This window comes from Gavialis gangeticus, unplaced genomic scaffold, assembly GCF_001723915.1.
Source record: "Gavialis gangeticus isolate Ggan-Ray unplaced genomic scaffold, GavGan_comp1, whole genome shotgun sequence".
Classification (NCBI taxonomy): Eukaryota; Metazoa; Chordata; order Crocodylia; family Gavialidae; genus Gavialis; species Gavialis gangeticus.
The window spans coordinates 23,032,956-23,045,182 of record NW_017728992.1 but is presented as its reverse complement, the minus strand read 5'-3'; the positions used below and the strand labels follow the sequence as shown (position 1 = coordinate 23,045,182).

At 41.6% G+C, this 12,227-nt stretch overlaps 1 protein-coding gene across 1 annotated transcript in view; it reads right to left on the bottom strand.

Moving 5' to 3' along the window:
- Window positions 1–12,227, bottom strand: part of FBXL7 (F-box and leucine rich repeat protein 7) — a 454,956-nt gene that overhangs the window by 442,278 nt on the left and 451 nt on the right. The window lies entirely within an intron of this gene.

Below are 12,227 nucleotides of genomic sequence, written 5' to 3'. Positions count from 1 at the left end.
GTTCGGGGGGGGGGGGGGGGGGGGGGGGGGGGGGGGGGGGCTGCCTGCCCACTGCAGTGACCATGATCACTAAACTGACAGACAGGTAACAGAACAACAGCAAGAAGAAACCCAAAGATGGGTCTGGGAAGATGCTGGCAAGGCATTTTTGCCACATACACATTGCTCCAAATCACAGGGAGATTTACTAAAAGAAAACAGTACTTAGATATTACACATATATTTCCTTCCCCTGCCCCCCACAAAAAAGGAGAAAAAAGAAGAGAAAAAGAGAAAAGACCTCCCAAATTTAGGTATCCATCTTAAGCAAGGAAGCTGATTTTCTGCCTGTAATTTAAGCACCCCACTTTGATTCTGCTCCACCTGGTAGAACTAGTGCCATTTCTATTCAGACAGCTAAGGGACTTAATGGCTCATTGGTCTTCACTTGGGGTGTTAACCCTTGTCTCTCTTCTTTAATGGTATTGATGTTTCATTAATCAAGCTAACCTTTAAAAGGCAAGTTTGCTGTCTGAGAGCTGCTCCTTTTCTATTGCACAGCCCTAGAGACCCTTTTTAGCTCTTTTCAAAGTTGTAGATCCACCCATGGAGACCAGTCCTCTGCAGCAACTAGGGTTTCCTACTTTTGAGTAAGCTGGAAAGGAGAGTGAGCGAGCTGAATATTAGCTCTGTCCTTGTGCTATGCAGTTGTAACTCCAGAAAAAAATCTTTTTTCCTTCATTCTGCCCCAAAAAACAAGTTGCATGTCTTATTTGGGGAATATATGGTATTAAGGTGTCCTCTCAGCCAGGAGAATTGCAAATGGGAAAAAGAGTTGCAAAATGATGTTTATCTATGCTACATAACAACTTGAAGACTATTCTACCACACTACAGGGGGCCATCCCTACAAACTTAATTTCACTGGTTCAGGAATAAAAAGACAACCCACTCAGATTTAAAAATCAGGTCAAACTTTGTAAAACATCTTCCTGATATCCCAACCAAGCACACACAGACCAAGATGTGCCCTTGCTATAAAACCCAGTGCAAAATCTGAACAAATTCAACTTAAGCTGAATGTTGTTCTGCTACAGTGCACACTGCATGGCACAGGTTAGAATTTCACATCAGAGCTCCTAGTAGGAAGATGTCACGGTTTCTGCGATCAGTACAGACCAAAGATACTTATATTCTCGTCGCCTTCTCAGTATCCATGGAGAGAAGATTCTTGGCACACAGATGATCTATCCTGCCTTAATGGGAAGATCCAGTGACTTACATTGCACTGGCTCCTTCCCATGAACAGCCCTATATAAGCTCTAAGATATGCAAATGCAGCAAAAGACTAGAAAGAACAGACTGAGTCAATAGGAGAACATAGTGTTAGTAAATAAGATTTAAAAAAAGAAAGGCATGTCACAGTCCATGAATCTGTTTTTCATACATGGAACACAACCGATCCTAAGAAAACCAGCATTCAAAAAACAGTGCCATGAGGCAGGCAAGTTACCAGGGAACTCCATTACCAGGACAGAAGCAATAGAGCAATGTACAGCTCACATACAGCTGCTAGCCCTTCCCTTCTTTAGATTTTAGGGGCAGTTTAGCCTTTCCATTTAGTTGACTAGAAACTGCTGCAAGGGTCACTTCAGAGAATATTCCAAACAGGGTACATTCCCATGGGTTTCCCTACAGGAGAGTCACCACTGGACAATGGTTTTCCTGGATTACATAAATAGGATTATATGTAATAGTTTGAGCTGTTAGAGATTGCCTCGCAGCTTGTATATCCACTCACAGAGTAAAACTGCTTACTCGTGTGCATTCCTGGAAGATGTTGCATACTTAAGGACAAGCAATGCTTACAATGACTCTACACAGCACTCAGTTTTAAATCCCTCCAAACTACATTATTCCCTAATGAGTTTCTCCTAATTTAGCAAGGCAGTGAAATCTACTTCAGTCTTCATTACCATCATTATAAGAAATACTCCTGATTAACAAGCTTCATTAAAACTGTATATAAAAAAAAAAAAGTTACCGACTCTACCCCCAACAAGCACATACATACCCTCTAACCTTGTTTAATTCAGAATTTCCTGAAAAGATTATTTACTATTTTCTAAAAATAAAAACTACCACAAAAATGGGGAATTAACTTCTCCCAGTTCAACCTAGAATTTTCTCTGCATAGCCTTGGTATTGGTCCATCTTTGATATTAGAGTGAAATCCCTGTAGCCAATTCTGAATCCATGCTCATCATTCATACAAATAATGGGACATCATCCCATTACTTCTTGGATTCAATTATAAAAGCTTCCAGTTGTCATAAAAGCTCCTTTCATGGTGATCTATGAAAACAACACGGAATGGAGGCTCCAGATTTATGGAAAGCACCAGGGAAATATCAGAGTACTTCTCAACACAAGATTTTCCTTGCTCCCTCACAAAAGTTGTCATCACATTATCCAAGCTAGGAGCATCAGGCTGGGTTCTTTCCACTTCGTGAATTACCTCTGAACAATTTGTTTAACTAAACACCGAAAAAACAGTACCAGCTCCTCCCCTGAGCTACAGTAGTTTTTAGAACGAAAAGGTAGTGAAGCTAGGAATCAATGAAGGTAACCTAAAACTCAAGATATACAGAAGAATGAATCCGTGTAGTTATGTTACAGAATAAAGCCACAAAACGGGTGTGGATTAGTTCTTTCTTTGCTATACAGCTGTATGTTCCTTGACCATATCTCATTCTTTAAACACTGTGCATTACAAAGCCGTCTGAAATAAATCACAATTAAGATTCCAGTATGACAAAACAAATTGGAAAGCAGCCTCCATTACTTCAAGAAATGTACTAATCATTAAATGCCTGGTTCTTTAAGAACCATGAGGTTCTCCAGCTGATTCCAAGTATGTCACATGCTGAAAGGCTTGTGCTAGGAAGAAAGACCCATCAGCTTAAGGGCAGAATATCTACAGAAGCAATCACTTTAGACAAGTGCTAGCAATCAAAATGATAAAGTCAAGTGGCATAATTAGAGCTAACTTTTTCCTCCCCATTAAACGCATATTTGTGTGAGTTCAGGAATTTTGTTGGGGGACCAGCTTATTCCTAGGTCTTATTTAAGATGACCATTTAAATAGAATAACTACACAATTTCCAATGTCATTCTTTCAACTACTGTATCACATCTTATATAGATGAACTACTCTTTCTACATCAGCTTTCATGCATGGCATTTACATTGCTTCTGAAAAGTGATTAAGCTGATCAGAAAATAGGATTCTTAATAAAAGTAAACCTTTAAGAAAAGGTAGTGACTACTACATCTCTAATACAAAGACTTCAAAAATATTTTTGGAAGATATTACTGAATAACTATATCAAATGTAGAAGTTTTTTGATTGCTTATCATACAATTTAATTACAAAACCCACATACAGCTGGGCCAGGAATTTTCCCATTTAAAAGGTCACCAAATCCCCCCCAAAACTTCACTAAAAGCAAAAAATATTTCCATAACAGGCTCAAATTTTGCCAAAAAAAATCTCCTTTGGAAAGAAAACAAAAAAGCAAAATGTTTTGATTCAAAATGAGCCACACAAACATTCCAGTTTGCCAATCTGGACAGAACTAGTTCCTTTCAAATAAATTAGACAGTAAACAGCCTGCCTGAAATGCCACAGTGCCTCACATTCCCAACCTTTATTTTCATAAGATGTAAGTGCTAGATGTACACTGCTAGGTGTTTTTAACCCAAAGTTTCTCTCTTTGGACCCGATCCTGCAAAGCAAACATTTTTGTGCCAATTCAGGAGAATCCCCCCACGCTCCCCAAAGAAAACAAAGCAAAAACAAAAAAGAGCTACAATATAAGTTGGGAGTCTACCTAACTCCAGGAGGCAGCCAACCAGTGTCAGGCATATTCTGAGGCCAAAAACCATTTGTATCTTGAGTGCAGCGGCCCCACATCTCTGATTGGCCAAGGGGCCCCTTGTGGTCCCGCCCCTCACTACCAATTGGTTGCAAGGGCTGTTTGTCACACAGCCCCATCCCTCACCACTGATCGGTTGCAAGTGAGAAGGCATGAAAAGCAGCCCCCTCAGCCATTCAGTGGTGAGGGGCAACAGCCATCTTGCTGGCAGCTCTTCAAGCCAGCAGCACCTCTTCCCCCTCCCCCGGTAGGCTGCAGTCAGGCCACAGAAGCTACAGACACCCAGAGGGAGTCAGCATTTTATTTTCAGTGGGTTGGGTTTTTTCCCCCCCGCCAGTGAGCCTGCCAAAATTGTTGAGCCCCCCAATTTCACAGTTTTCATGAAAATCATGAAATTATTAATTCAGTAGGCCCTTAAATATAAGAATTCTTGTTTCCTACCAGATGTTATGCAAGCCCCCATATATGGTGCTCACATACTTGTAGATGACCATAATGCTCTTCCAACTGTCACCTTTCATAACAGAGCAGAAATTGCTTTCTTCTCAGAATATTAAGGTTTGTTCATTTTTTCTTTCAGGACACGAAAGTTTCTCATTAATGAAAAAGATAGCTAGTCTATTTATAGGATATTTGCTCAAGGAAGTGGGACAGCAAATTTTAAGTTGTCTGAGCTTTCTTGCCTCCAGCCCAATTTAATTCAGCAGCTTGATCTTGGGGTTGGGAAAAGGAGGAGGGCTGTATTAATTTTCTGCAAATTTTAGATGGTATTTTCCCCTAAAACATCATATTCTAGCAAAACACTATTAAGATGAAAACTTTAGGTGTATGTGATGGTGCACAGAAACCTGTCTGACTTCTCTGTGCTTTTCAGCAGCAAAAAAAAATTCTCCATTCAGCTCTTTTCCTTGATTTAAGCACAGAACCACTGACAGACAGGATAAAGGCTTCGTTCAGACCAAGGGACTGAAATAGTGGCAATGGCCATTTGTACATGCCACAAAATTGGCCTTTAAAACAGCTTAATGCCCTTGGCACCACTTTAATGGTGCACCTGTTTGCACGTGTCAGAGGCGTAATGTGCATTAAATGACTCTGGAACGCAGCAAAATAAAACATCTCTGAGGTGGTTTAGTTTGCTGTGAAGTGAAGCACTGGGCCCCATCTTGGGACGATGTGGAGGCAGCCCGCTGGCAGCCTGTGCAGGCAGGCTCCACTGAAGGAAAACAAAAGAAGTGCAAAAAGCAGCAAGCCTTATCTTTTTTTTGTTTTCCTCCCTGGAACTTACCTGCCTAAGCTGCACAGGGGCCCAGTGCTTCCCTCTGCAGCTGCGGTGCCTTTCAGGACCAGTCAGGCCAGGTGCTGCCTGGGGGTGCCGCCACCGCAGAGGGAAGCGCCAGGCACTCTCCCCCCCCCCACCACCGCAAAGATCAGGGACTGCTCAGCCTACCGGCAGCTCACTCTCCCCTCCCAACTGCAGAAGAGGCAGGTAAGGATCAGGCCCAACCCTTGTGTACATGCCATGGGAGTTTACTTCACCCTAAATTGAAGTGGTGTTTTTAAAAAGACTCACCGCTTCAATTTACGGAGAATTAAACTGAGGTAAACCCCTGTGGTGTGTCCAAACGCCCAATGGTTTCACATTCCTGTTAGCATAACTTTACATTTCTACCATGAGATCCAATCCTCTGAAAGATTACATGTACAAATAATTCTTACCCACCTAATGAATATGTATACTTCAGTGGACACTCTTCATGAAAGTAAGACTACAGGAGTCAACTCCTAAGAACCAGTTCTGAGGTTTTTATTAAGGAGTCAACTATATAATTTTGGTTGCTTAGGCTGAGTCTGAAGCATGCAAGTATTCCCATCAAGTACAGAACAGCATCCAACATTCTTAAAAAAAAAAAAAACATGGTATGACTCACTCAAGGAACAAAGGTAACCTGCAAGTTCTAGTCCATCCCAACCAAGCAATAGGATTTCATAATTTGAATTTTCATCAGCAAACCAGAGTTAAATTTGTGGATATTTTGGACAATACTGTGAGGAAAGTGGTATGCAGTGTGGGTGCATAAGTGACCTTAATAGGGAAAGACCGCATCATATAAGCATCTCCTCTTCCTCTACCACCAATCTTCTCCTAACAGTGAAGCCCTGAAGTTCCATGGGAGGAAAGGTAATGGGTGATATGAATGCAGAGGTGGTACGAATTCACTTGAACAGCTACTGGTAACACGTTCATTCAAAGTTCTCTATGTGTCCACACCTAAGTAGTGTTACACTAGAATGACAATGGAGAGTAGAGTGGAGCAAGACGTGGTACCACTCTCAAACTGGGTAGTAGAGCAGAATGTTAAACCACAAAGTAGTAATCAGGGAGCTTTCATCAATCTTCCAACTGAAGCTTTGGAAGTCTGCTGCAAGGAAACAAGGCATCACAGGTTGCTTTCAGAGAGTGGGCCCAGCAATTATGTAGAACTCATCTGCTTCCTTCTGCTCCTTAAGAAAGGGAATCCAAAAAATTGGGCTTATGGCATGCTGCAGAACACGATCAATGGTTACACAAAGACCTAGCAAGCCAAAATGCCCAGCCAAAAGCATCTGGCTTACGTTCTTCTATAAAAGGAAGGCCCAAGTGAAATCACTCATTTCTTCTCTGCTGCAGATGCCACCACAGAACGTTTCAAAGGGTGCAGTAGTTAAAATGGTCCTACATTAATGCAAGGCATGTCCTTGGCAACTCTTTCAAAAACAGAAAGTGATATGAAGGGAAGTAAAATAGGCAAAGGATGTCCGTGTAAAAAGATTAGAGTAGTTTCTCTCTGATCTGTTGCCAAAGACAGGAATCAATGCATATGATGCGATAACTCCTCTGTAGCTGAAGTACATGTATCTACAATAATTCCAGTCTATTTGACAGGAAGGGAACATAAAGAATACTCTGTTTTTGGAGGAACACAAAATGACACTACACAAGTCTCAATCTGCCCTTTTTACATGTGGATCTTTTTGCAGACCTCAGGAATCTGGTGCGGCATCACTTCTGAAAGGGAAAAAAACGACTGCTTTTGTATCAGGTGAGGAAAAGAGCTTGAGGACATTGATGCTGTTGGAGTTCATGGAGCATGAAGGGGTATCAACACCAGCATCCAAGGTGGTACTAAAGCAAAAAGAAAGCTGGTTTTGTAGCCTCTAGCAGAACCTTCTTGGAGTCCTGTATAAAGAGATAACATGAGCAGCTGAAAATGGCACTGAAGTCACATTCTCTCATCTCCAATCCAGATAGCATGGAATGTGATGGAGTTGCAATATACTGTGGAATATTCTTCCAGGTTCACATCCTACCACGTGCTGAAGATGTCCCACAGTAATTCCAGATAGTCAAGCAGCATTAAAAAAGAGAGAAGAAAAGAAGACACACAGTGAGGTGACTGGTAGCTTGGATGGGGAAATAAGACTGTACCAGGATGCAAAAACAGCAGAGTTCAAATTGCAGATACATGCGTCTGGGAACGGCATGAAGAAGTGATACTGAGGCCATGGAAAACTCTCCAGGATTCTCATTGATCGAAGGTACTAGAGGCAGATGTTGGTATTCTCCGTGGGTCTCTCAAAGTATTCAGTTGTAAGCAGGTGAGCCTCAACTGTTGTCCTTCAAGTAAGCAGAGTAACTAAGGGGAGGTGGGGGAAGAGAGGTTACCAGGGCACCAACCCAAGGATTGATTCAGTAGGGACATAAAACTAGCAGCTACCACCACTGCTACCACCAGCCAGAGTACAGAACTGCCCTCTTATGACTCTGGCTGTAATGGTAGGAATTAAGTATGGTTTGCTACATCTTCTGAGTTACCAAGAATGTCTCCTATTAAAATATAAGGCAATATATGCATGTTTCCACTGCCCTAATGAACGGCAGACTCATGCCTTGATTTTTTTTTTAAGTTTTGTTGAGACCCCAACAAAGACCACTTTATTTCAGTATCAACCCCAGGCTCCTCCACACACGCTATCCATGAGGAAATACACAAAGATCCAGCAAACAAGCATGAAGCCAAGGGAAAAAGAATGAGGTGTCTGGAAGGGTGCACTGCCTTGCTTGGAGCAGAAATATGTCACCCTCACATCTCTCATTTTGGACAGCTTACATTCCAGTTTTGTCATTCAACACCAATGTCATTATATCCCACAAGAGGCAACAGAAAGGCCCTTGTGGAACAAAAAAGGGTCATTTAATATATTAAACTTTATATATAATCATCCTTTCATACTGAATGGAGCTTCTGCAGAAACCTATCCGCTGAGCATCTGCAGAAACCTACCCACTCACTGGTACAGAAAAACGTTCCTTAGATAAGTCTTAGTAACTTACTGCAATCTCTAAAAACCCAAGAATATGACAGATTATGGACTCATGCAATAGATTATCATCTACGTTCTGAAGTAATATCCAAAACTGATCAAAGCACCATATTTAAGAAGTGAAGTGTGTTCCCCACCACCACCCCCATTCAGCATAAGAAAAAAAATGCCCTTTGTCTTATACATACAAGGAAATCTCATTAAATTCACTGACTCTCATTAAACTGCTGCCAGAAGCAGCATGTGCTCAATCATGGAAACCAGCCATGAAGTGGATTAAATACAGCCAACACTCAGCATGACTATAAAACACGTGGCCCATATTGGGCACCATTTTTTTAAGCACTCAAAATAAAATAAATAAATAAATAAAAATGACTGGGTTTTCCCTTCACAGGGAACTGGCACCAGGCCTGCAAGTACTGCAATACCAGACAAACATCAGGAGACCCAGTGCCAGCCCCAACACTCCCCATTTGTGCCAAAAAATGCTGGATCTTAGCCAAAAGGCCAGGATGCTAATGGGCACTTTCCACAATAATAGGTTAATAGAGCCCATCTGAATAAAATATATGGTAGTGTCCATTGCACACAGTTCACCTCAGTGCCAACAATTTTTTCAAGTCATGGTAAGCCACTACACTGCATACATTTCAACTTCCTCTTCACTCCTGCAGCTGAGCTGCAGCATTCTTTCCCATTTCCAGAGACTCCTCTTTCTTCACTAGCCTTAAATGTCTGGCAAACATCACCAAATGGGGCCCTAAACAGTTCACCCAGAATTCCTCTGTCATCCCCGCCCCCCACAGCCTGTTGCACATGATTAGATTACCTCAGGGAAGGGTACGGCCAAAGCCAAACCAGGTTTGCTAAACTGGGCCCCAGAGTCAACAGCATTTCAAGCCATGGTAACCACACAGCACAGCACTGCTCCTCATCTGTACATTTGGAGGATCCCAGGACTCCTGACAATAACATCTGAATCCAGTCATGAGTCGGGGGCTAATTAGCAAATGGGTCCTTTGCTGAAAGGAGGGGGAGGGGGGCACAAGCTGGAGTACACACACACACTTTGGCTTTGGAGCAGCATCAAGCGTACTTTTTACCCTGTACAAGTGCTGCTTAAAATTGTGTTTAAGGAATTCCTGTGCTAAAAACTTGTAGCTTCCACAAAGGTAAAATGCATCAATTCTGGATCAGCTAAGACCATGGGTACTGCAATAGGTTGTCTATATGGTAAATTACATTTATTTCAAGCTCAGTATTTTCAAATTTGCCCTTCATTCCGTCATTTCCATGTGCTCAGGGACAGCAGGGTCAAACAATAAGGCTGAGGGTGAAGGGGATGCAAAGGGAAAAAGTTTAGAGAGGCAGGGGGCAAGGGGTCCCCTTGACCCCCCAGATTTAAAATTTTCCCTGCTGCAGCAGTGGGATGGGGACAAATTCAAGGTAAACCTCCAGTAATTAGATTCTATACCTGGAAAAATTATATCAAATTTATACATTTTTCCATATATAAAATGTAATTACTGAAGGTCTTCTTATATTCAGGGTCCTCTTATATTTGAGTAAATACAGCAAGTATTGCATCTGACAACTATTTAACTCTGGAAAAAAGAAAACAAGTTATAATATAGATAAGAATCTAAACAAAATCTGAGGTTCAAGTTATGGACACATAAATAGAATATTTAACTAAGTGGGCTATGACAGAAAGAATCCCTTATGATCATCCTACAAGGAGCAGTCAAGATGTTCTGTGATTTTGGAGCTCCCAGCACTTGTGTTCCCAAGGCTTGGGTCATCCAGTCACATAAATGAAGTATAATATTAAAAGGATCCAAATAAAACCCAAAATTTAAATTATGGGCATGTAAATAGGACATGTAAATGACTGGGTTGTGGGAGAAAGAATTCTTATACCCATCCTACAAACAGCAGTCATTAATGCTTTGTGGTTTTGGAGTCACTAGCACTTGTGTTCCCAGGGCTTGTCAGTCATCACTCAGTTCCCTGAAAATTATAGGAAAAAAAGGGAATTCACTCACAGAGATCTTATGAAGATCATAGGGAGCCACAGACTATCCCAGTCCTGAATGTACCAACCAATTTGCCAGGACAAAGCTAGACTTCTGTTGCAATTCAGGCCTGGTGAATGCAGGATTAGTTTGAAGGATGTGGCAACATACAGTGTAAGCGTCACTAAGCGAGCAAGTTCTCAACCAACAACCAAGCCCATTCCAGCATGAGATCCAAACTTCATCCATCCTACTTTTAGTAATATTAATTTAGCCCATTCTTAGGAGTTCTTTTGATGAAAATGAAAGACTTAAACCTACATTAGAACAAACCAGAACACCAACTGATTAAGTTTCTGACTTTTTAGAGTTCTTTGAAGGTAGGCCTCAGCTGGCAGTAAAATAAAGGAATTGAAATAGCTGTACAAAAATGATATTTTTCCTTCCTTTCTAACAATCCTCACTCGCATTTTGGATGAGAGGTGTATTCTTTGGCACATCCTTACTGAAGTCTCAAAGAACATAAAAGATCAAAGGACAATAAAAAAAACCCAAAACAAAAGACAGTTATCTTTTATACCCTTCTAGTGACTTGTTAGGCATCTATTAGGTTTAACTGTAATTAAGATCATTACAAAATTTAAAGGGAAACAAAAATATTGTTTTGTTGCGGCCAGGAGTACAGCTAACTTTGAAAGGTTTCCATTGGTCCCCCTTTTACCAGCTGACTTTCCAGCAGTCTCTTACAATATCTACTATGCAAACCAAATTCATCCCTGGTACAACTCCACTGAGACCTATAGGTTTCTACGAGGATAAATTAGCCCTTGTCCATCTAAAACCAAACGCAGTAAAATCTCGCTGAAGTGAAATTGCAGAGGTACAGCTTAGGGATAACAGCTGGAGAACATTAACTGTCTCTTCCCCTCTCTCCCTGGGGTTGAACATTTTTGTTGTTCAGACAGGAAGCCGTCATACGCTACACTGCATAATGCAATGATTTTGAGATTGAACTGCAAAGGGAAGGAAAGAGTGCACAACAGTTTGCGTGAAAAACCAGTGCAAACTTAATTGAAACATTTCTTAGTTTTTAGATAACATCTGCCTCATTTATATAAACATGGACAGACTTAACAGCAAGACTGAAATGGCTTCAAACACTTAAAAAAATAAAGTTGATTTATCCTCAGTTATTTTTCTGTCTTCACTAGAGGCTCATCCTATGTGGCACACTTAATTCCTGCTAGACTCAAGTGAAGACACTGGACACCTAGCTGAAATTGTTCACAACGCTTTCCAAAATCATGTTCCTAAGCAGGCAATGATTGGAAAAGCCTACCACAGGCTTGCTTTCACCCAGCTGCTGCAAACAGAACTCTCAGAGTTAATTCCCAATGCAACCAAAAAGCCCAGGCTTAGTCAGTGGCCCTGATATGATACAGCACTAAAAGTCAGCATGAGCTTCAGTGACAAAAGCATGTTAAGGAACAGCTGCTTCACCTGGGACAGTTTAAACCAAAATTGTGTGCCAAGCCATCCCTGGCCTCACCTCCACTTCTGCAGAAAGGTTCAGCCCCTTCAACAGAGGCACCTAACCTGACATCTAACTCCTCCAGGGTCTGTTTTGTCCTCCCCAGGTGAGGCTGAAGTTGGTTCTTCATGCTGAACTTCCTTCATGCTCCTTCCAAGCTCATCTTTACACAATGAAAGATGGTTAGTAATGAATTAGACATGCTCAAGAGTCCGGATTTCATCCAAGATAGATATTCACCAGTAAAAAATGCAAAATCATGTCACATACCAAGTCTGTGGCTGCAGAGAAGGAGCAGAGATCAAGCTGGGCTTATGAAGCAAAAGTTTCTCCCAAACAGGTAAGGAGGAACCAGCTGCAGTCTCATTCTCCTCCCTGCCAGGAGAGCGGGGGGGGG